Source organism: Mytilus galloprovincialis, chromosome 3, assembly GCF_965363235.1.
Source record: "Mytilus galloprovincialis chromosome 3, xbMytGall1.hap1.1, whole genome shotgun sequence".
Lineage (NCBI taxonomy): Eukaryota > Metazoa > Mollusca > Bivalvia > Mytilida > Mytilidae > Mytilus > Mytilus galloprovincialis.
Window position 1 is genome coordinate 44,123,483 of NC_134840.1, and position 26,506 is coordinate 44,149,988.

Genomic DNA, 26,506 nt, shown 5'->3' on the forward strand with positions numbered 1-26,506 from the left:
AAACTTTTTTTTCTGAATTAATAACATTAATCGTATCAGCAGCGGATCTTGTTGAAATGGAAACGTAAATAAAAAATAAAATTAAGAATGGAAATGGGAATGTGTCAAAGAGAAACAATCCCGACTATAGAACAGACGATAGCAGAAATAATACATTACATAACGAAATGCACATTCATGGAAAATATTAAAGGAACGATTCTAATGGTTGAAGACAATCCTTGAAATTTTGTGTGTGTAAGTACATGTATGTTATAATTAATATGCTTAACGTTTCTTTATAATCTTTAAACTAATTATCAGTTTTGTAATAGATATACTTTATTCGTGTCCATAACTCAATTCAATTCATTTCAATATTTCATTTACATCTTACCATATGGGTCCGTGTATATCTGCGTCCATTCGTTTTTCGTTTTGAAATATCAAAAACAAAAAACAAAAAACGAAAGTGTTTTCATTTTTCGTTTTTGATTTCATAAAAACCAAAATGAAAAACGAAAGTGTTTTCATTTTTCGTTTTTGATTTCTTAAAAACCAAAATGAAAAACAAAAGTTTTTTCGTTTTTCGTTTTTCATTTTACAAACAAAAAACGAAAAACAAAAGTATTTTCATTTTTCAATTTTGATTTCTCAAAAACTAAAATCGAAAAATGAAAGTGTTTTCATTTTTCATTTTTGATTTCACAAAAACAAAAAACGAAAAACGAAAATGTATTTATGTTATCTTTCCAACACAGTTTAATTGTCATTCAAAAAATGACAATGTTGTCATTTGTCATTCATTTAAAGGTCGTTAATGTATACATGCACAGCGGTTGTCAGATCGATACTACTTTAATCGAAGATAATGTCGACGGATGCAAAAGTCTTTATCAATCTAAACAATAAGGGTGCGTGATCTTTACTTTTAAGTTTGGAGAGGTTAATCTAAGATGATAATATTGTAGCGTAACTAGCCTCTTTTACAAATAAATCAAACTATATATTGTTGGCGAGGGAAGGGCCCAAGGACTCCAGAAGAACTGGAAAAAATGATACAAAATCTTTCAACCCTTTCCTAATCTAAAGCGCAAGTTTTAATTTATCTATTTTATTATGTTCTGGTCTCGGAGCAAAATATATAGATACAGTGTAAGACTTTTAGTATTTACATGTATGAACAATATCAAAAGACATAATTATGTAGGATGACGAAAAAAATAATGTAATCCACAAAGTCAAGTGTGTGGCTATTGTTAGTTTAAACATATTTATTAATAGTGGATTGGAAATTTTCTCACCGGAACGGTGATCGAACCAGGAACTTATGTTTTTGTATAGTCCGATGCACTAACCTATGTTACTTTTGTATAATGAGGATCAATGGTCTAGTTCCTCGTTGAAGACCCTCCAGCTCCTTTCAAGATGAAGAACAGGCATAAAAGCCCTGTTCATTAATAATTTGTATTTTTTCTATATATTGTGTGCGATTTTGTCCCGTGTACATTTACTCCACATCTCTTTATTTTCTATTTCGGACCTGGACACGGCTCAATGCTAGTTTAGACCTCCAATGTTAAAGGTCATATGTTTTTTTTAAATTATTTGATGCCGTGGGATTGGGATTTTTAGCTTTAATGTAAACCATGTCAGGTTTTTAACTTGTATTTACAGCAAAGATAGCCAGTTTTGTGTTCTGTAATATACTGTAACAGTTTAATTTTACTTGTCCGGTCGCATCGGAACTTCTCAAAACATCTTCCGAACAATATCTGGACGTCGGTTTCGTGGGCATGTACAATTGCTAAACCACACATGAACGTTCTTTAGTCTTCGTAGATCTATTCCAACTTGAAGTCTTTTTGTGTCTACGACAAGCAGAATATGATATTTTATACCATTAAATATTGAAGCCATGATAGTCATGAAGATCGATTACTTGATTGATGTTCCGTTAACGTAGCCGCAGAACAAAAACGCGAGAGCTACTTTTGAATATTTCTACAATTTTAAGTAGTTTTCCACACACAAACACAATAATATTTTCAACATTTATTAAAATAATTTTTTTTTACACTTTTTAACTTTTATGTTGTTTTAAAATATCAATTTGACTTGAATTTGGGATCCCGCTAACATGTTTAACCCCGCCACATTCAAAATGTATGTGCCTGTCCCAAGTCAGGAGCCTGTAATTCAGTGGTTGTCGTTTGTTTATGTGTTACATTTTTGTTTTTCATTCAATTTTTGTGCATAAATAAGTTAGTTTTCTTGTTTGAATTGTTTTACATTGTCATTTCGGGGCCTTTTATATCTGACTATGCGGTATGGGCTTTGCTCATTGTTGAAGGCCGTACGATGACCTATAGTTGATAATTTCTGTGTTATGTTGGTCTCTTGTGGAGAGTTGTCTCATTGACAATCATACCACATCTTCTTTTTTATATTTATATAAGTATATTAAATAAACATGTATATACCAAGCTAAGTCAGTTTATATCTTGTTTTTCGTCTGACTATACAAAAGGCGAGGAGAGCTACTTGATAGATCAGGTTGACTGATAAGCTGTCTATATAAAGTAATGGGACCATGCATGGCATGAAGACATCACCAAATCACCGTATGCAATACTCAAAAAGACATCCAGAGCTTACCATATAGTCATCAACTACCCACCAACAGGCCGTGAGCTTTGGTTGGCACTTAACTCAAATCCAAGAGCACAGCAAAATGTCAAAATATTCTATTCAAACTGGGTGACCTTGGAGAAAAACATTGAAATTTTCCAAAGAAACACACACACCCCTCAACTTTTAATAAGGAGATTTGGTATTAATGCAAATGAGTCAACTATCCAACAAAGTTCAAATGTAGTGGATGTAAGCAATTATATATAGGCAACCATATAATCTTCAACAATGAGAAAAAACATATGGTATTGTCGGCTACAATAGTCCATGAATTGAAAAATATGAAACAGTTCAATTGAGAAAAATAACAGCCTACTTTAAAACAACATGAATTACGAAAAACACATATAAAAGACATCAACAAACGAAAACCATTGAACTACATGCTCCTGAGTTGGAGCAGGCACATACAATATATTGTGGCGTTTAACATGCTTGTAAACAGCCGGGACAGTTTTGTTACAGCACAGCATAAGAACAAACTATACAAATCAGTGGAAAAGGGCTTAACGTATGAGATCGATACAAAACAGAAGGGAAAAAAGGTCTAACAAAAACACATACCGAATGTGGCAGGGTATTTTTACCTCGTTTTCAAACAATCAAAGTACTGAAGTACTGAACATCGAATGACTGCAAGTTCTTTTGGATTGTCACAAGCACTTGTCTCAGAAAAAAAATCACATCTCTATACTTGAAAGTGAAGTTAATGTACAGATATATTTTTTTTTGAAACTCAGTACACATATTCTATATCATATGATCTTTTTAATTTCAATGCCAAATACCCTCAATTCCACGGTCCACTAGACATGGAAAATGATAGTGCGAGTGGGGCATTTATGTGGTATGGACACCTTCTTATTCAAATTCTTTATTAAAGAAGTCAGTAAATTTACTACAGATAGCACTACATTTGTAAATTAGACGAACTAATCTAATCAAAATGTATATCTCTGATTTCGTAATACTTATGTGTATGAGAAAATTAATATATATATTAATTTTAATAAGATTGTTGAACGAACGCGTTCAATCTTAGGATTTTATTCTTGTCAATTTTTCCGACCGAGCAGAGCGAGTCGAAAACAATTAAATAGACGTCTTTCAAGCCAAAGTTAATATCTTTGCTATACACACATATGATTTAATTAAACTTGGTTATCAATTGTTAATCAAAAATACAGTCCTAGATAATAAAAAATCATGAAATATTTGGTCTAGTAATAAAAAAATCACCCAAAAAACAGTAGTTGTCGTTTGTTGATGTCGTTCTATCTTGGCGTCCGTCGTCCGTCGTCGTAACTTTTACAAAAATCTTCTCCTCTGAAACTACTGAGCCAAATTCAACCAAACTTAGCCACCATCATCATAGGGATATCTAGTATAACAAATGTGTCCGGTGACCTTGTCAACTAACCAAGATGGTCTCCATGGATAAAAATAGAACATAGGAGTAAAATGAAGATGTTGGCTTATATTTCAGAAATCAAAGCATTAAGAGCAAATCTGACATGGATAAAATTGTTTATTAGGTCATTATCTATCTGCCCTGAAATTTTCAGATGAATCAGACAACCAATTGTTATGTTGCTGCCCCTGAATTGGTAATTTTAAGAAAATTTTGCAGCTTTTGGTTATTTTCTTGAATATTATTATAGATAGAGATAAACTGTAAACATCAATAATGTACAGCAAAGTAAGACCTACAAATAATTCAACATGACGAAAATGGTCAATTGACCCCTAAAGGAGTAATTGCCCTTTATAGTCAATTTTTAACAATTTTCATAAATTTGTACATTTTTACAAAATATTTTCCACTGAAACTACTAGGCTAAGTTCATTATAGATAGAGATAATTGTAAGCATCAACAAAGTTTTGAAGAGTAAGATCTACGAACACATCACCATCACCAAAAACATATAGACCAAGGTGAGCGACACAGGCTCTTCAGAGCCTCTAGTTATATATAGAGTTTAGACCTTTGGTTTTCCCGTTTGAATGGTTTTACACTAGTCATTTTGGAAGATCCTTATAACTTGCTATTCGGTGTGAGCCAAGGATTCGTGTTGAAGAGGGTACTTTAACCTATAATAGTTTCCTTCTACACACTGTGACTTGGATGGAGAGTTGTCTCATTGGCACTCATACCATGCACATCTTCTTATATCTATATATTCTTTCGATATTTTTGATTGGGGTCTGGAGCTGGCATGTCAGTTACTGCTAGTAGTTCTTTGTTAATTTATGAATCATATTCGTTTTTGTAGTTTCTTTTGTTTACTATTTTGTCATCGGACTCGGATTTCTTTTAAACTGAGTTTCTCTGTGCATATTGTTGTGTGTTTGTTTATTCTACATGAGCTAGATATAATTGTATAGCGGGAGGGTTGAGATCTAACAAAGCATGTTTAGCCCCGCCGTATTTTTGCGCCTGTCCCAAGACAGTAGACTCTGATCTTTGTTAGTTTTTTATGTTTTTTTTTGTCTAAGTTAAGTGTGACGTCCATTTTCACATTACTAGTATATATTTTTATTTAGAGACCAGCTGAAGCCCGGATTTTCTCGTTGTGTTGAAGACTCATTGGTGGCCTTCGGTTGTGCTCTTTGGTTAGGCTGACTGTTGTTTCTTTGACACATTTTTTATTTCCATTCTCAATTTTATTGATTGATCAATTGATTGATTGATTGATTGATTGATTGATTGATTGATTGATCATTTTACTACAAGCAAAAGTCATGATCATTTGAGAATCCTTTATTTGTATTGTAGTGTTAATTTCACCAATGAAACTCGACATTAATGTTTGTCTTAATATTAAATTTCTTTGTAAACTCTAAAATTACCATCTGATTATAATAAGACACGCAAGAATAAAAAATAATATTTGGCCTTCAATGTCTCAACCTTTTGTAATGTGAGTAACTTCATTGTTCACTTAGATTTCGATTTTGATATTGTTTTTGCAAGTTTCCATAATAGATTTCCGGTAATTGTTCTGCATAAAACCCTATGGGAAAGCACATAAACTAAATTTTCCAAACGTTTATTGGAACCTAATGATTTGGCAAGGTGTTGCAACCTGTAATGTAAAAAAGTTACAGCCGATTGCACTGAGTGTGTAGGCAAAGGTAGCCTATCCTTGGTTAGCTTGCTTGTATTATTAGGTTAGGTAAACTACCCTCCTTTAAGAGTAGACTAGTTCGACAAATAACTAATCAATCTGTCTGTAGGACTAGGCTCCTTCTACAGGAGAGTGGTATACCTTACCTAGTTACTTCATAGTTCAGCTAACAAACAAGCGATCCAAAGATATTACCTTTGTCTACACACTCAATGTAATCGGCTGTAATGAAAATGCGGAGTTTGTGAGACCAGGCTCAAGCAACCAGTCGGTAGCAGTCAGTTTTTAAATATATAAAAACAAATATTGCATAAGACTCAAACGTACTTAAAATGTTTTTATTAATATATAACCTATATCATCAGTTTTTAAAATATAATTAAGCAGTCAAAGACACTTTTCAATGAATTTTAAAATTTCATTTCTGGTTTATTTAAGAATTGAATGCTTTTTTTTGCTACTTCATTGAGGTGTAAAGCGATGACCGAAACACATTTTGTATGAAAAGCGGAAGCGCTTCATTCTGAAAATGTACGCACGGTCAACGCTTTTACAACCCTATGAAGTTACAAAAAGAAGCATTCAATATTTATAATTACATGTTTTAGCTAGGATCATGAAAACACGATTTTTATCAAGGTTTTATTAAATTCACCTTTGCACTTTATTGTGGGACCTCGTGTCATCATGAATAATGATTTTCGTTGTGTAATGTAACATGAGATGTGCAGTTAGCCAATCAGAATAACGAATTATAATGAAACATACATCTTATGTTATTATTAGTTACATAAAGCCAAAATCAATCGCTTTCGATATATTACACAGCGTACTGCCCGCTTTACATTTTAAATAGTCAACACTTGGAGTGTTTATAGAATCGTAAATAATTATGATTTTTTTTAATGATGGCAAAATTGCACTATTGGGTGAAATAGCTTTCCTTATTATCGGCATCCTGTCAAATAGTTCATGAAAAGTAATAATAATTCTGCATTAAAAGAAAATAAAGTTGCACTCGTGCTTTAACTTTTTTTTGCCACACAAAACTGTTTTTACAAAACATTCTACCTCTGAACTAGTGGATTTCGCTTAAATATGACTTGACAAAAGGTTTGTTTTTTGTATTCAAAGTATGGTGGGCAAGTAAATTATTTATTAGCTTAAAAAAGATTGATCCGTGCTATAAATTAACTTGTAATTTTGATCAAGTAGGCCCTAGATCTCTAGCTTACATTCTCACCTAGAGCAGATAAAAGTATTGCCGCAGATTTTTTTTATTAACTGTCTGGTAAGGGTTTTTGTAGGGTATACGACCTCAACTTTAGACCTACTTTAGAAAAAAAAAACTTAGCAGAACAACACCCTTGATTTTTCTACTGTAGACCCCAGTTACCCAGCTTCCCTTTGCACCTAGTGAGGACAATTTTTATTACATTTTCGGTAAGGATGGGGTTCGGTGTTCGACCCCAACAGTTTGGACCTATCTTTGAAAAAAAATAAGCTAAACAGCAACCTTGATTTTTTTCTCCAGCAGACATCAGCTACCAAGCTCCCCTTTACACATTGTTCGGACAGAAGTATTTCCGTAGACATTTGTTTATTAACTTTTATGTAATGATGGGGTAAGGTGGGTAACTGTGGTCCACTTGAAAAATTTTTACAGGAACTCCAATGTGGTGTGGTCTATGCAGAACAATTACCGGAAATCTATGGTAGTTTGCAAAATAATAGTCTTTTTTTATAATGTGATATGTAAAATGTTGGTAAATAATGAAAGCATGTTTCTAAATTAATAGACATAGAAATAAAGAGAAACCATATGATAACCAATAGCAATCTCCCAGAGACAAACTAACGTTCATTAAGGCAACTAGTATGATGGTCTGGATTCAGGGTTCTTAATTTCTGTATTCTTTGATTTTTATGCCATATTTCTCTATTCTTTATACTTTTTGACAATTATTCTCTTATCATTACATTTTAACACCATTATTCTAGCTATTTTATTTATTTCTTGGTCCATTGTCTCTATTATTTATATTTTTTGTCCACTATTCTCAATTCCATAATCCCCCACCAACGACCTCTAGTTAATGTCACCTTATAGTCTTCACAACTAAGCAAAATTAATACCTTATAGGCTTCTAATGACAAACCAATTTAATATCCCAGTTTGAATTGTGAAATTGCGGAAATTTTGAAAATTAAATCAAGCAAAATACATTATCGTCCTCGTAGTTCGTAAAATACTGGCAGATGGATCTTGGTCATCAATTCTAATAATCTTGGATCGACCTTTCTAAACTTAAAAGTAATAAAGTTCACGCATCCATATTGTTCCGATTGCTAAATACTTTTGCATCCGTCGACATTATCTTCTATTAAAGTAGTATTGATCTGACAACCGCTGTGCATGTATACTTTAACGACCTTTAAATGAATGACAAATAACAACATTGTCATTTTTTGAATGACAATTAAACTGTGTTGGAAAGATAAAACACTGGACACTTTAAATTTGCAAAACACTCATTTGCAAATCCGCCGCCGCCTCAAATAAGAGCTACAGTGTCATGTATATAACCAAAATGTGCGGAATTACATGGGATTCAATAATTTCATTAGTTTTCTACTGTTACTATTATATTTATTTTGCTATTTGATTTATAAAAACATGGGATTTTCAATATCCCATGGGACAGGGCAAAATCCCATGGGATTTACCATTATCCCATGGGATTTTGGTTAAATCCCATGGGATTTTTTTTGGTCCCATGGGATAATTGTAGTCCCATGGGATATTTGTTGTCCCATGGGACAAAAAAAATCCCATGGGATTATTATTATCCCATGGGATTTTTAATATCCCATGGGACAAAATAAAATCCTATGGGATTCAAATTATAAATATATAGATATAAATATACAGTATGTGTATGTTGCAATGAATGCTGTTTGGTAGTAAAAAGTTTTAAATGTATACAAGTTTTTTTATATTTTTATTAAATTTTTTTCCATTTTGTCACAAACATGTTTTTTATTTGTTAATATGACAATAAAGATTATAATTCTGATTTTGGAATGTATAATAAAATTTAAGGTCAAAGAGTAAAGTTCTTTCACTGAAACAAAATGATGACATGTTTAAATAAATGAAAAAATATTGTTTTGAAATCTTTGTCTTGTTTATTTTATAATGAAAAATAGAACTGAAAAAAATATTTCATATTCTGACTGAATAGTTTACTCTTTTCATGAAGTAAGGTTTTCTTTGTTATAGTTTCATTGCAATACATGATTGAATATGCAAACAATTTGAATTATATACCTTTGTGGTGTACATAATATTATGCTTATATTTGCAAATTTATAATTTAAACACTTTTTGTGTTAAAGTTTTAGTTTTCTTTTTCGCTGCTTGCTATGTACAATTATTCAGTCCACTATATAAGAGTCAAGTCAATAAATTATTTCATCCACTAGAATATTCCTGCAATTCTTAGACAAAACATTTTTCAATCTGTTCTTCAAAGATCCTCCTCGGTACATCTTTATTGGATGGAGCGATTCAAATGAGAAGACAAAGCAGGTTTATTTGGACAACAACATACTAATATTTTTTTCATTCGTTCCTTCTTTCAATTGATAATTACATTGTTGCATTTACAAGATCAAGTTCTTGAGCATCTATGATCGTGATGATATGACTCCTTTTTGTTTATAGTCATTATGTTGAAATTTCCTTTTTCTATTAAATGTAGAAAAAAACATTCCATTTAAAATTAATAAAAAAAGTCGCACTGTTGAGAAAAATATCATCTTCCAAGTTTTCTGTTCAGTATTGATCTGTTGAATGATGACCATGAAAACCGAGATGTCTGACCTACAAATACACAAAACTCAAAAATTATCAGTGAAGAGAAATACAGCAATAAAATGACTATTTTATCATGTTTATGAATAAATTTAATAAACTTTCATTTAAATATCTATTTTTAACACCATTATTCTAGCTATTTTATTTATTTCTTGGTCCATTGTCTCTATTATTTATATTTTTTGTCCACTATTCTCAATTCCATAATCCCCCACCAACGACCTCTAGTTAATGTCACCTTATAGTCTTCACAACTAAGCAAAATTAATACCTTATAGGCTTCTAATGACAAACCAATTTAATATCCCAGTTTGAATTGTGAAATTGCGGAAATTTTGAAAATTAAATCAAGCAAAATACATTATCGTCCTCGTAGTTCGTAAAATACTGGCAGATGGATCTTGGTCATCAATTCTAATAATCTTGGATCGACCTTTCTAAACTTAAAAGTAATAAAGTTCACGCATCCATATTGTTCCGATTGCTAAATACTTTTGCATCCGTCGACATTATCTTCTATTAAAGTAGTATTGATCTGACAACCGCTGTGCATGTATACTTTAACGACCTTTAAATGAATGACAAATAACAACATTGTCATTTTTTGAATGACAATTAAACTGTGTTGGAAAGATAAAACACTGGACACTTTAAATTTGCAAAACACTCATTTGCAAATCCGCCGCCGCCTCAAATAAGAGCTACAGTGTCATGTATATAACCAAAATGTGCGGAATTACATGGGATTCAATAATTTCATTAGTTTTCTACTGTTACTATTATATTTATTTTGCTATTTGATTTATAAAAACATGGGATTTTCAATATCCCATGGGACAGGGCAAAATCCCATGGGATTTACCATTATCCCATGGGATTTTGGTTAAATCCCATGGGATTTTTTTTGGTCCCATGGGATAATTGTAGTCCCATGGGATATTTGTTGTCCCATGGGACAAAAAAAATCCCATGGGATTATTATTATCCCATGGGATTTTTAATATCCCATGGGACAAAATAAAATCCTATGGGATTCAAATTATAAATATATAGATATAAATATACAGTATGTGTATGTTGCAATGAATGCTGTTTGGTAGTAAAAAGTTTTAAATGTATACAAGTTTTTTTATATTTTTATTAAATTTTTTTCCATTTTGTCACAAACATGTTTTTTATTTGTTAATATGACAATAAAGATTATAATTCTGATTTTGGAATGTATAATAAAATTTAAGGTCAAAGAGTAAAGTTCTTTCACTGAAACAAAATGATGACATGTTTAAATAAATGAAAAAATATTGTTTTGAAATCTTTGTCTTGTTTATTTTATAATGAAAAATAGAACTGAAAAAAATATTTCATATTCTGACTGAATAGTTTACTCTTTTCATGAAGTAAGGTTTTCTTTGTTATAGTTTCATTGCAATACATGATTGAATATGCAAACAATTTGAATTATATACCTTTGTGGTGTACATAATATTATGCTTATATTTGCAAATTTATAATTTAAACACTTTTTGTGTTAAAGTTTTAGTTTTCTTTTTCGCTGCTTGCTATGTACAATTATTCAGTCCACTATATAAGAGTCAAGTCAATAAATTATTTCATCCACTAGAATATTCCTGCAATTCTTAGACAAAACATTTTTCAATCTGTTCTTCAAAGATCCTCCTCGGTACATCTTTATTGGATGGAGCGATTCAAATGAGAAGACAAAGCAGGTTTATTTGGACAACAACATACTAATATTTTTTTCATTCGTTCCTTCTTTCAATTGATAATTACATTGTTGCATTTACAAGATCAAGTTCTTGAGCATCTATGATCGTGATGATATGACTCCTTTTTGTTTATAGTCATTATGTTGAAATTTCCTTTTTCTATTAAATGTAGAAAAAAACATTCCATTTAAAATTAATAAAAAAAGTCGCACTGTTGAGAAAAATATCATCTTCCAAGTTTTCTGTTCAGTATTGATCTGTTGAATGATGACCATGAAAACCGAGATGTCTGACCTACAAATACACAAAACTCAAAAATTATCAGTGAAGAGAAATACAGCAATAAAATGACTATTTTATCATGTTTATGAATAAATTTAATAAACTTTCATTTAAATATCTATTGTTAGTACTCTTATTTCAGTGCTTTGTGTCTATGATTTACATATTACTGGTTATTGTTTGGTTCCTTGTTGCAGTCTTTTGAGTTAAGCCCATTGCAACAAATTTTTACAATTTGTTCAAATGTTGTGCTGTTATTAAAACCACTGTCCGGTATAGCGTTTGCTCATTGTCAAAGGCTGGACAGTGAACTATTTTTGTTAAATTAAGGGGGCTCACAGGTTTCAATCAATTTTTTTCTTAATACATGTAATATAGGGTTACGCTATATTTTTCTATAAATGAACTTTATCTTATACTTTATAGAAAAATAGAAAAATTAAATTAAAACTAGAGGCTCTAAAGAGCCTGTGTTGCTCACCTTGGTCTATGTGCATATTAAACAAAGGACACAAATGGATTCATGACAAAATTGTATTTTGGTGATGGTGATGTGTTTGAAGTTCTTACTTTACTGAACAATTTTGCTTCTTACAATTATATCTATAATGAACTTTGCCCATTAGTAACAGAGAACTATATTTGGTAAAAATTTACATAAATTTACCAAATTAATGAAAATTGTTAAAAATTGACTATAAAGGGCAATAACTCGTTAAGGGGTCAATTGACCATTTAGGTCATGTTGACTTATTTGTAGATCTTACTTTGCTGAACATTATTGCTGTTTACAGTTTATCGCTATCTATAATAGTATTCAAGATAACCAAAAACGGCAAAATTTCTTTAAAAATTACCAATTGGAGGGCAGCAACCCAACAACCAGTTGTCCAATTCATCTGAAAAATTCAGGGCAGATAGATATTGACTTGATTAACAATTTAACTTCTTGTCAGATTTGCTCTAAATGCTTTGGTTTCATAGTTATAAGCCAAAAACTGCATTTTACCCCTATGTTCTATTTTTAGCCGTGGCGGCCATCTTGGTTGGTTAACCAGGTCACACCACACATTTTTTAAACAAGATACCCCAAAGATGATTGTGGCCAAGTTTGGATTAATTTGGCCCAGTAGTTTCAGAGGAGAAGATTTTTGTAAAAGATTACTTTAATTTACGAAAAATGGTTAAAAATTGAGTATAAAGGGCAATAACTCCTAAACGGGTCAACTGACCATTTTTGTCATGTTGACTTATTTATAGATCTTACTTTGCTGAACATTATTGCTGTTTACAGTTTATCTCTATCTATAATAATATTCAAGATAATAACCAAAAACAGCAAAATTTCCTCAAAATTACCAATTCAGGGGCAGCAACCCAACAACCGATTGGTTGATTCATCTGAAAATTTCAGGGCAGATAGATCTTGACCTGATAAACATTTTTACCCCATGTCAGATTTGCTCTAAATGCTTTGGTTTTTGAGTTATAAGCCAAAAACTGCATTTTACCCCTATGTTCTATTTTTAGCCGAGGCGGCCATCTTGGTTGGTTGACCGGGTCATGCCACACATTTTTTAAACTAGATACCCCAATGATGATTGTGGTCAAGTTTGGTTCAATTTGGCCCAGTAGTTTCAAAGGAGAAGATTTTTGTAAAAGTTAACGACGTCGGACGACGACGGACGCCAAGTGATGAGAAAAGCTCACTTGGCCCTTTGGGCCAGGTGAGCTAAAAATGGGGACACCATTCAATCACACTCACAATCCGCCTTTGAAAGAAGCATATATATACATTTTTGTAAATGTACTTTTTTTTCTGTTTAACTAATAGGATAAATAGAGGTAATTTTGAAATGAAAAAAGAACTTAATTACAGAAATCGCTTAAATTTTACAATAGTTTAGTTAAGTAAAGTTAGTTGAAAATGATAATAAAAAATATAGGTCACTGATGAGCTAAAAAAGATATTACAATTTTCATGCCAAAAAATGGCATTTCTGCACCAAAGGGAGATAATTTGGAGTTTTTTCAATGATATATACATTTTAAAAGTTGTATGGGGCCAAAACGAATTGATTTTTTAGAATGATTTCTGTACCATATGAAAAAGTAAAAACTATTAAAGTTATAAATAAAATTTGTTATGAAAAAAAAATATTTAATATTTTTCTGAAATTTTTATACCCTCGAGCCTCCTTAAACATTGTTAAATGTCATTTTATCTCTATTGGAGAAAAGTCTTATTTGAAATCATACTGCTTCTTATTTTTATATCAACCCAGCCATATTATGCCTGTCCAATATCAGGAGCTTGTACATAGTTCAGTGGTTGATGTTGGTTCATATCCGTCATTTTTGTTTTTCATAATATTTTGTTTTTTTATAAATTAGTCTGGTATATTTGAAGTTTGAATTGATGCTTTGTTTCAAATTTTGTTAGCGTTGTCTTTTATAGATTACTATATCATGTATAGGGTATGAGTTTTTTCATTACTAACAGGTCATCATTGGCCTTTAATAAGTAATTACAATGCTTACATCCACTTAATTGAACTCTGATGGATAGTTTTCTCATTTATCGTACCACATCTTATTTTAATAAATATTTAATCATTACTCAAGGGCTAAAACTTTTTTCAACAGTGGACTTACCATTTAGGCTTTGTTGACCTTTGTAAATCTATTTTTGTTGATAATTTCTTCTGTTTATAGTTTCCCTTTTATATCTTTAATATTCTTGCCCTACACATAAAAGGGTAAACAATATCATTTAATGACAAAAATAACTACTAATACATAAAAAGTAGGCAACTGAAAATTTTGCCTCATTTGTATATAACTTTGACTTGATTCTCATTCTTGCTGTTTAATATTATCATTGTTTTATGAAAATGAGGTCTTAGTAAAATTAACCTTGGCAAACAGATATCTTCTTTTTTTATATATATGACACCTTACATTCATTTCGTACAACAAGTAGACCTATGCTTATAATATCTGATGAAATGACAAAACCAAGAAAAAATCCCTGTGGTAAGACAAAATGTGCCATAATATTAGTCCAAATGATAATAAAGTCTTGCATGGCTATTCTGTTCTGTTCTGGTTTAGAAAATCCCTCCTTCAAACATGTCAAAGGAGCACTTTGCACAATGACGAATAAATGATTATATATATATATATATATATATATATATATATATATATATATATATATATATATATACCTAAAAAGACATACTAGGTACGCCTCGTGAGATAAGTGTTGGTTACTGTCAAAGACCCTTACGCTTGCTTGGCGGAAGGTTTTTAATTATGAATACGAGTTCGTACTCCATGAAGAGCAAAGCAAAGCTTCTTTGTCATGTATTCTACATGAATTCTACAGTGTAGCAGGCATCCATGCATTTACATTTGCAACCACAAGCACATATAAAGCTACTAGGGTCCAATATAAAGTTAGTGTCTAGCTATTTCAACTTTTTTCTTGGACGCCGTCATAGTAAAAAAAATCCTTTCAAGGTGTAATAATTGTTTGTATTACAAAAAGAAGAAACCTAAATCTTACTTGTTAGTTGTTATGGGCTAACAAAAAAGATTTATTTAAAGTTGGTTATACATAAAATACAACATAAGCTCTAGAGCTTTTATCCAAAATATATATATATGACAAGCACAATACATAAAACATTAAGTTCATCACTGAGATAGTAGTCTCAGATAGAGGGAGACAGGGTCAACCAAACCCTATTCAATCTGAATGTAGGACAGAAAGTCACAGGACAAAAAGTCACAGGACAAAAAGTCACGGTCAACAAGTCACAGACAAAAAGTCACAATTCAGTTTAGAGATTATTTTTCTTTGAACAAGAAAACACTTTTTTTGTATTTTTCTTGAAGTTTTATTTAAGAAGCAACTTAGTAATTAAAATTTATTCAATAAATATCAATAATAATCAAATAATTGTTATGAAAACAAAATTTCAAAGTGGCTTGGTACTTAAATGGCTTCAATTTGCCAATAAATATGGCCCCATAAATATATCCTTTGCAAGATTAAAATCTAATACATTTCCATTTATCGTGTTTATCAAGCTCTATGAGCAATTTCCTTAAATTAAAAATGAATATATGTAATAAAAAGAAAATATTTCAAGATCTTTTTCATATATATTCAAACCAATTGTCAACAATTTGTTTGTGACTTTTTGTCCTATCAAATTTGTGACTTCATGTCCTGTGACTTTTTGTCCTGCGACTTTCTGTCCGTTTACCTTCCATCTAAATCAGTAAACTGAATAATTGTTTTTGCAGTAGTCCGGGTAACGAGTCGATATCTGTTATTAATCATGCAAATTGCGAGTCAACACTTACACACCTTTTTTCAGAATGTCAGCTAAAAACAAAGAATCACTGGTGATAGGGGAGTGTAACCGATGAATTGATCCTGAATCAGATAAGATTTCCCAAGTATTACGGAGTCGGAGAACCTCTTTATTTGATCACACCAGAGACATATATACATATATGTCTCTGATCACACTCATCGGGAGATTTAATAATGAGGCTACTAAAAACATTTCATTTTCCCATGTTCACTGTTTTTCGCTATAATTATTTAAAGCTGAATAAAGCTATTTGAAAAATACATTAATTTGTGTTTTTTACTGCTACAAGATATTTGAATAAAATCACGTGAAAAAAATGCTAATTACGCACCAGTTGCTGAGCAGAGAATCATTTTAAGCCAGGAACAGTATATAAAAACTGTAAGAATAGAAATTCCCTGTAAAAAGGCAGTCAAATCTTAACAGAACTGTAACTTAATGATACATGTATATCAAGTTCCAACACCTCACCCAGCACCCTGGCCCAGCACACTGAGTTAGCAAACTGGTGTGTGTCAGTCTTATAATATAAAACTGCGTAGGTTCATATCATTAGATTTATCGTTTGTTTGGATATTTTTAGGATCGTTGTAAAATTATATATCTTGAACTTTGTCAAAATACTATTTTAAATTGTTCAATTCGTTATATTTCATAATTTTGTCAAAGTGTACTTTTTAAAGTTTTAAATTTTAAAGATATAAAAATGAATATATATATATATATATATATATATTCCATTTTGATTTGAGGGAAATCTGTTTGAACTGTAATGACATGGTCAGTCAACTGATTTGTTGCAAAGCTGATTACAGGTAATTATAACATACAGCAATTTTCCATTACGACAGTGCGTGTACTCTCCGGTGTGTATAACGTAAAGTTTCTAAAGAACATCCTGTCTACGTGTAATACAGATTGATGACATTACACAAAATTTCTTTTGTTAAATGTGCTTAGGTATCTGTGTCTATTCCCTATTTCAACACCACAAATTTTTCGAAGAAAAAAAATCAAAAAATCAATTATATGAAATAAAGAAGAAAAGTAGCTAATATCAACTTCAGTAACTAGTAACTGCGCATTGAGTAATCATAATTTCAATATTGCATGAATCAACAAATGGAAGTTTTTAACGACCTTGACTGGCTATACAGCCCTTGCACGGTCGGTAATGAACCAACCCTTGACAAAACGTATACATGTAGGCCTATGTAAAAGTGTTTAAAAAGACCAATTCCTATTGGTTATATTTCACACTAGGACCTTAGATAACTAGAACTAAGCAGTGGTTGATCCAGAAATTTTCATAAGTGGGGACCCATTGACTGTCTAAGAGGGGGTCCCTGCCAGTCATGCTTCAGTGATTCCCTATATAATCTCCCATTTTCCAAGATTAGTGTGTGGGGGTGGGGCTGGAAAAAAACCTAAATCCGCCTCTGCTAATTGGGAAGTCATTTTGTCTGATACACACATATAAATACCTATTATGTACAAAATGCTTCAAATATATGCATAAATAATAATGGTACGTCTAAAAACCGTTAAGGATCTCCTCGGTGCACGCAAGACATAAAAAGTCACTTAGGACATGTATTTTAGTGTTCAGGGTATTCATTCGATTCATAACTTATTTCATAATCTTGTAATTTTTGTTTTGATAAAATTTGAGACATAAATACATGTATCGAGACATATAATACATGTATTATATGTCTCTGATAAAATAAAACCAACTTTAAAGAAGTTATTTAAGTTTGAATCGGCTGTCACCTGTGTTTTGCATTGGGATGCCAAAACATTAATATTATTTACAAAAATGCCAAAACCTGCAAATATATTTTAGGAAAAAAGCGACATTTATAAATCGATGATTTTTACACTAAACGTTTTTATAATTTGTTATAGAAATATTAATAAGTACATGTACATAGTTTTATCAGAGACATATAATATAATTGTATTATATGTCTCTGGTTTTATCAAGGATTTGTATAGTAACTATACACATCCTTGGTTTTATAAAGTCCTTCGGTGTCTTCAACCTATGCCAACATTTGATAAAAATATATTCAACCTATGCCTACAAACAAAATACAAAAGGTGTTGTTATAACAATTATCAATTAATAAAAGGTAAAATACAGTCAGTTTATTTAAGCATTAAATATTACTCCTTAAAAATTCACAAACAAAAATAAAGTATTTGCATAATTATGTTGTAGTAAAAAAATGGAATTATAAACAAAAGAACCCTTGATTCTAGTAAAATTAAGTATAAATATTAAATTATTATAAAAATGAAATAAGACTAAATTTCTAAAATTAATCACATAACAATACTTGAGAAAAAAGAGACGTTCAATTGTGCAATTTTCTTTTTTCTTTTTCTTCATTATTTTGTTGTATTAAATATGAAACATACTTTAACAAGCAACAAAATATACAAATATAACATATTTCAACAGAAACTTTTTTTTTAAATCAAATTAAGGTGGTACCCAACACCTTCACTAAAATTAATTTGGCTCGTTTAATTTTCATAAAATTTTGACAAAGTATTTACTCTGACCTTTTGACAAAAATATAAAAATTTCAAAAAATTTGAACCAACCGTTTGATCAGAAAAATTACACTGGTTATATAGCACTTTGACAAACACTTATTTTGAACATTGAAAAGCTTAATATTCCCTTAACAACGCAACATAATTAAAACGTTTAGCTAATTTTACAGAGTTATCTCCCTGTAGTGTTAGGTACCACCTTAATTTTGCAAAATAAATTAAAAAAAAAATGATTATTTGGTTCATTTATAGGCAGCAACTTTCCAGTTGGACAGTGCACTATTTATTTACTTTGTTTTTCAGGTAGTTTAGAAAATTCAAGTACAAGTTGTTTTTATTCATTATATATGGAGTTGTGAGCTTCTGTCTAAGTTTGGTACAAATCCAGGATAGTAGAAGAAAGTTATTAAAATTTTAAAAACTTTAACAATAGAGTGAATGTATTGTATCCTGGCGGAAAAACTAAGTCCTTCTATAAGTAAAATACGGAAAAAATGGATTTTTTGTTTTACAAAATTTACCTCTGGATACTATCTAATGATCATAAACAAGCTTCTGTCCAAGTTTGGAACAAATCCAGGATAGTTGAAGAAAGTTATTCAAATTTTGAAAACTTTAACCACAGAGCGAATGTAATGTTTCCTTGCAGAAAAACTTAGTCCTTTTATCAGCAAAATACGGGGAAAATGGATATTTTATTTACAAAATTTACTTCTGGATACTATCTTTTGATCATAAATAAGCTTCTGGCCAAGTTTGGTAGAAATCCAGAATAGTTTAAAAAAGTAATTATTAAAATTTCAGAACAGTTTAAGAAAGTTATTATTAAAATTTCAAAAACTTTAACCACAGAGTGAATATTTGTGGACGTCGACGCCGACGGAATGTAGGATCGCTATGTATCGTTTTTTATACAACATGACACCAGTTGCTTGTGCAGATGCAGCATTAATTCATATCTTATAGTATGACTTTTGAGGCAACCATATTTGTGAAATTTGTCTTATTCTCTGAATGTGTTGGAATTAATAGTGAGATATTTTACATGAGTCAGTATCTATGAAATTCATGAGTTTCAATAGTGTTTTATGCCATTGTATTTGAAGGAATCTCTTTTACATAAAATTGAATATTTTTATCATAAATTTCTATATTATTCATGAAAATGACACTTATAGATATTCAATATGACTAGATGATTGTTCCTCAAATAAAAATTCATAAAATCCCTTTTCACCCCATTATTTCATTATACTAATTTTAAACTTATTCCTTTATGAAAAAGAGATACTCATCACACACAGTTACCTACATTTTCACTAGTACTTGTAAAATAAATTGTATATTGAGTAAACATCAACGCTAGGTTTAAACAGGTTGTAGATTGATTAGCCCCTAATTAATTTATGTTTTTATAACACTTAATCTGTAACAAATTATTAAACCTATGCCAACATTTTTTCACACAATTTTATACCTAAATTTCAAAATGTTGGCATAGGTTGAATGAACCAGTCCTTCATTGCTTCAACCCCTTGGTGAAATTTAAATGGCGAGACGATAATTAATAAACTATCTATCTATCGACATGCGCCGTTATTTAGGATTTTAGAATACGTCACGGATGACCGATGATCATTTTCAATACCAATCATCATTTGAATTTTGTCAATTGATCTTTAATGATTAGGACTGATTGGTGATGACAAAGAATGTGTCTCTGTTGATGGTTATAAACACATAGAAGTAAACTTTACAAAAAAAAGTTTACTTGGAAAAAAATATAAAATTATATGAATATGCTAAATAAATTTTTCTTTGGTATGTAATAATCGAAGACGTTTAGAAATATAAAGAATCTTCACATAGTTGGGAAATTTTCTATTCAAGTTATATCATTTAAAAACGTTTCGAAATATAGATCTTTTTCGATGTACAATTTGGCCCGCTTGGAGATCTTAATAATTGTTTGCCTACTTTCGTCTATTTATATTGCTGAAATTCTTTAATAAAAAACTTATACAAGTGTAATGCAGGAAAAGGGGGAAGAATCGCTTCTCTGTCGGGTTGTCTCCCCTTTCCCTCCAAAACGATTATAAAGTTATATATCGGGGGACTGGCATCTTTCACTTGGGGACTATTCTCGCTCGCTTTTATCTATACGGGGATTCTAACTTCTCGCTCTTATTCAGGTCTATGTAATACCTTCTACTGGCGTGTCCCTCATCCCTCATCCCGGACACTTTCTCCTTTCGAGGCCTGGCGCTGGTGAATAAAATACAATGATGTTTCAATTATTTATTCCAAACAGCTATCTACATTTAAGTGTGATATGTGATCTAAATAGTAAACTTTGTTTTAACTTATTTATGTTAATGAAAATCTTTTATGAATTTAAGTTAAGTTTTAAATACGAAACTAAGTTATTAGATCAGAAGATAAATTCTTACTTTAAAATTTATTTGAAATAGTTTATACTTTAACAATTTACATACCTGGTGAATAAAATACAATGATGTTTCAATTATTTATTCCAAACAGCTATCTACATTTAAGTGTGATATGTGATGTTGGGAGATTGCGGTCTTCCCTTTTTAACCCCAACATCACGTGCTGATTGGAATTATTTTATTCACCTATGAAATTTTAGCGTCAATTTTGAATTTTCTAAAGTTACTTTTTATTGGTCAACTATTCTCTTTTTATGTTATAGATTTATTTGATTGACATATATTGTATTTAGTTATGTAAAATCAATTAAAGGATTATCAAAATCTTTACTTACTTAACAGAATTATTAAGTGAACAATAGAAACACTTTAGGGTTATTTTCCTACGGCAAATTACAAACATTTTTATTCTTTTAAAAGATGACAGTTTATTTAATTTATTTCTCAACGTCAGATTAATAGCTATGATCAAAAGACCTCTAGAATTGAGATTAACTATATGTTATTTACAAAAAGACGAAACTATTTATAACTTAATCTTACGTCACCTACTTTGTCTTAGAGCTTAAGCAATGCAATATAATTCAATTTTATTTTATTTATAAGTTTATTTCTCTAAGTTTACTTTATATTATTTTCCTTTTGCAACATACAATTTTCCATCATTATACAAGCCCTTGCTATAATATAATGAAACTTGTCGCCAATATCACCATAAATACTTAAAGAACAGATACAATCTTATCCTAAATAGTTTGCCATCTAACAATTCAAAAAGAAATTTTGAGTCGAAACTGAAGTACCAAATCTTTAAAAAGAATCACCTTTTTTGTAACAGTATAGACGTCGAAAATTAACTCTATATATAAATTTTTTTTTCAAAACTCCTGAAATAATTTAAAATTATCTTTAGACAGCTTTCATATGCAAATCTTTTTAGAAGTATGTGAGCGTATTACCCCCCCCCCCTTTTTTTTTCCTTCTATAAAATTTATTTGTAAACGATTTTGTGTCTTAATTTGTGTTTGCTAATTAACTGCGGTTCATGCTGTCAAAAGTAAAAAATGTCTCCTTGTGTATAAGTTATTGATAAAAAAATATTTGAAGCCGCCAGAAGAATAAATCATTTCCTGAACTTAAATACATTTATTTGTAAATAAAGACAATTTGCCTAAAACATTCTCTCATATATTTAAACAAATGTAAAATAATTAATTCAACGACTTTCTTTTACTTTTTACTTTTCTTCTTCAGTTTTTTTTTACCCATTGCTCTTCAATTACTGATCACAAATTTTTCGGATGCTTTTTATCCTATTTTCTTATCGAACTTACATGTTAGCAGTTGAACGGAATTAAGTACGTTTTTCGGGAATTTACAACTTAATTTTCAACAACAAAATTCCACACTTTTTTACTGGGATTTTTTTTCTGTTTTGAAGGCGCCACCAGTGACCCCGTAGCACACATAACCAACACCTCACATGGCGTATTCACGATGTTGAGGTATTGACCTATAATCACATTTATCAATATACAGCAAGTAGGTAATTTGGTGTTGAATGCCAGTAGGTCAGAATTTGTTAATTGAATTTTACCTGTAAAAGGGTCACTAGCTGTCAAATTCATGTTCATCGATTTTAATCAAATCCACATAACATGTGGTGTTGAATTGTTTATTAAAATTCCACGCACAATCTTGGCTGATATGCATAAAACCATTATTTCATGAACCTGCATGAAATATTGACTTATCACAGAACTAAAAAAATAAACCACCGAAAGTCCACATAAGAGATCATAAGAGGGTATAGAGAATAACGGGCAAAGAAAAAAAGGAATAAAGAATAGTGAAAGAAAGAGAATAATGGTAAAAAGTGTAAGTCATTAAAAATATAGCTTAAAAAAAAAGAAGCCTCTTGCATCAATTTGAGGAATTTACCCAAGATTAATTTTACGGCGGCTTATTTTATTTTGGATTAAAAATAAACACAATTGACAAGTTTCCTTCCCCTGCATTTTCGATCGCACATGTAAATAGCACGTTGGTCTCAAATAAGACACTCTTGCCGTCAGTATATGAAAATATTAATTAAGAAGGTATAGAAAATTAATGCACGCACACTATTATCCACCACAGGCCTAAATCGTTAGTCCGCAAACAACGAGGGTGATAAAAAACCCAGCACTTTGAACACAGCCACCGGCATGCTATGAATTTGAAAGCTTCCCAAATTAGTAACTGTCAAGTTCTATTAACCATAGAAAACTTTTGTCCTTCTTTATCAAAAATGAAATTTAAATCAATTTATTCATATATTTGACCGACTAGAATTAATTGGGGAATTTAAACCAATTCCTATTGTAAGTGATAAAACTATCAGATCATATCAGGGTGATTGAAATGAGGAAAAGGGGGGGGGGTATTTTTGGGGAAGAAAGAAGGGAGGGTGAGTCCCTCGGGGGTAATCCCCACCCCCTTCAATTTGAGAATATGCTATTATCTTGTAAACGGTTTAGATCCCTACCCCTAAACCATATATATTCTTGAATGGGACAATAAAATGAATCAATTAAAATTAAAGGGAAGTCCCTGGGGGGTCACCCCACCCCACCCCATTCAATTTGAGAATGTGCTATTATCTTGTAAACGGTTTAGATCCCCACCCCTAAACAATATATATTCTTGAATGGGACTATAAAACAAATCAATTAAAATTAAAGGTTAGTCCCTGGGGGTCACCCATCCCCGTTCAATTTGAGAATGTGCTATTATCTTGTAAACGGTCCAGATCCCACCCCTAAACCATATATATTCTTGAATGGGACGATAAAACAAATCAATTAAAATTAAAAGGAAGTCCCTGGGGGTCACCCCGTCCCGTTCAATTTGAGAATGTGCTATTATCTTGTAAACGGTCAAGATCCCCACCCCTAAACCATACATATTCTTGTATGGAACAATAAAACACATCAAATGAAATATAGGGAGAGTCCATGGGGGGTCACCCCCACCCTCACATGTTTGAAAAACTTTTAAATGGTTGAGATCCCCAGTGGTTAAGTGAAAAAAAATCCAGATCACAGGGGGAGGATTCTAGGGGTTGGTAGTTCAACTTGGAACCCCTCCTTTTTTTTTTTGGACACTCAATGCATTTGAATGGGAACATATAGTTGGAACCACCCCTCCTAAATCTTGGGTTGGGAACAGGGAACCCCCTTTATAAAATGGCTGGATCCATCCAGGCATACCATCTAGCTAGCTATTAAGGCTTTAAAAATATGAAATAAATCAAACAAGGAAATTAACGGTGTAGGCAACTGTTTTGAATTTTTAAAAAAGCCTTTATTAACAATGTTAAATTTTGTGTGCATTTATTTTTGCTTATTTTCAATAACAAATAAATAATGGACAGAATTGCGTGATTGATTATTGTAATTTACGAAAAATCTGTATACATGTTATAAAATGGGAAGTAGAAACTGGGAATTTGTCAAAGAGACAACAACACAAGTGACAACCAAAGAGCAGACAACGACCGAAGGTCACCTATGGGTCTTCAATGCAGTGAGGAAATTTTGGCACTGGTCTTCAGCTCATGTCTCAGAAATGAGAATGATATACAGCTCTCATTTGCATTAATAAAAACCTCACAATATGTTCTGAATATCAGAATATACAGTATTGCAAGATACTCTCATATTGTACACATGGAGCTGAGAAACTGTAAAATTAATCATGCTAATTTAACATTTAAGTCCTCGGAATCAATCTTAATATGCATACTGTTGTACAAAGGAATATAAGTATGCAAAAGACATATATATATTTATCTTACCTCCTATACATTTCCAGGAATATGATTGGTTAAAAGCGTCGGCGTGCAAACCGTGTATATTTGATATTAGGTTAGTAGGGAGGCGGGGCTTATCTCATACACGGTTAGTAGTGGAGTAACGTCCCTTTATATTCCTAATTAGGTAAGAAGGGGCGGGGCTTATTTCATACACGGTTAGTAATGGTGTTATGTCCCTTTGTAAAAAACAAAACGGTACTGAGAAAAAATCTTAAAAGTTCCAACAGACGAAGAAATTGATGATTAAGATTGAAACAAATTCATAAAACACATTTAAACCTTACAAGTCGTTATTGTTGGCATCCGTTTTTGTAGGATCAATGGAAGTATTTTCTTAGCGCTAACAGTATGAAGACTTGCTCGTTTTGAGAATTACTAGTCTTAATTTCACACGTTAAGATAGTCGGTAAGATAAATTCGTTACATAGTGTGCTAGTGACGTAATACGGTATATATGGGGTCACTAGCACACTATGTAACTAATAATATATGGTCTTCAACAATAAGAGTATCAATGCTATTAATTTATGACAAGATCTTAATCAAGTAATTATTTTGGTTTGTTTAAATATTTAGGAGGTTAGTATGACCTCCTTTTTTGGGATGATGTTTTCCTTTTAAGCTGGGAAAAATTGTTTGTACATTTGTATCAACAAAAATAAAAACACAAAGTTAATCTAGAATTATGTTTTTATCATTTTTTTATGTTTAGATCATGTAGATTGTCAGCAAGATGAAAAGAAAAAAAAATATGCAGCTCAAAAGTCAAAATGTGGATAAGCTGAGGTTCAAGGTCCTACTTTTGCAGATTTTCATATTTTGCATGAATGAATTTAAAGTTTATACCATGGACAGCAGAGAAAGAAAGAAAAACTTTCAATTTTCCTGCTTCTGAAGGATAAATGTAAAACACCTTGTTTTTGGTAAGTTTTATGCTCTGTTTTAATAGTGTGTGCATTCATCTGTCCAGTCCTTCCTCTAAATTGTATCCTCTTTAATTTCAGTAAGTAGCCTGTGGATTTACATATATATACTCAAAATTTAGTACTAATATTAAGGGATTTTAGCATGACATCCTGTCGAATGCTTGTTAATCATGTTTATGTTCCAGAACATACATGACATATGAGTATTTAGACTACGCGTACAGTCTGCCCAATTTTAAGAAGTTGGTCAAGTTTATTAGAAACAAATATACATTACAGATCAACATAACTGAAATCTTTAATAGATTAATACAAAAAGTTTAATTGCAGTAGAAATAAAAATACATGCTTGGTTGAGCTCTGGTATTAGACAGTACAAGTACCAGGTATACTCAAATGGTCTGATTGTATGCATATGGTCGGACTGTAAGAGTATACTTATATGTTTCGGACCATAAACGTACGGTCCAAATACTTATATGGTCTGAAACATTTATACATGTCTTAAAATTAGTATCTGACAAACACGTTGGTGTTTGTGAACTTGGTAATAAGTTATTCGATAGAAATATAATGTTTTCAGATTATAAAAATAAAAATATCCCATATTTACTTTTAATAAAGAAG

General features: G+C 31.1%; 1 protein-coding gene and 1 long non-coding RNA gene across 8 annotated transcripts in view; both read right to left on the reverse strand.

Moving 5' to 3' along the window:
• LOC143068047 (calmodulin-alpha-like) overlaps nt 1–26,506 on the reverse strand; it is a 61,822-nt gene that overhangs the window by 16,200 nt on the left and 19,116 nt on the right. The gene's annotated exons all lie outside the window — the stretch shown is intronic.
• On the reverse strand, nt 10,888–21,690 carry LOC143068032 (uncharacterized). 5 transcript variants are annotated; one of them, XR_012976091.1, is made up of 3 exons: nt 21,143–21,690; nt 14,347–14,436; nt 10,888–11,703 (listed from the first exon to the last, which is right to left on the reverse strand). It is a non-coding gene; the product is annotated as an uncharacterized LOC143068032 (long non-coding RNA). The 5 variants fall into 5 exon arrangements; XR_012976093.1 differs by lacking the exon at nt 21,143–21,690 and adding an exon at nt 20,853–20,877; XR_012976089.1 differs by lacking the exon at nt 21,143–21,690 and adding an exon at nt 15,969–16,172.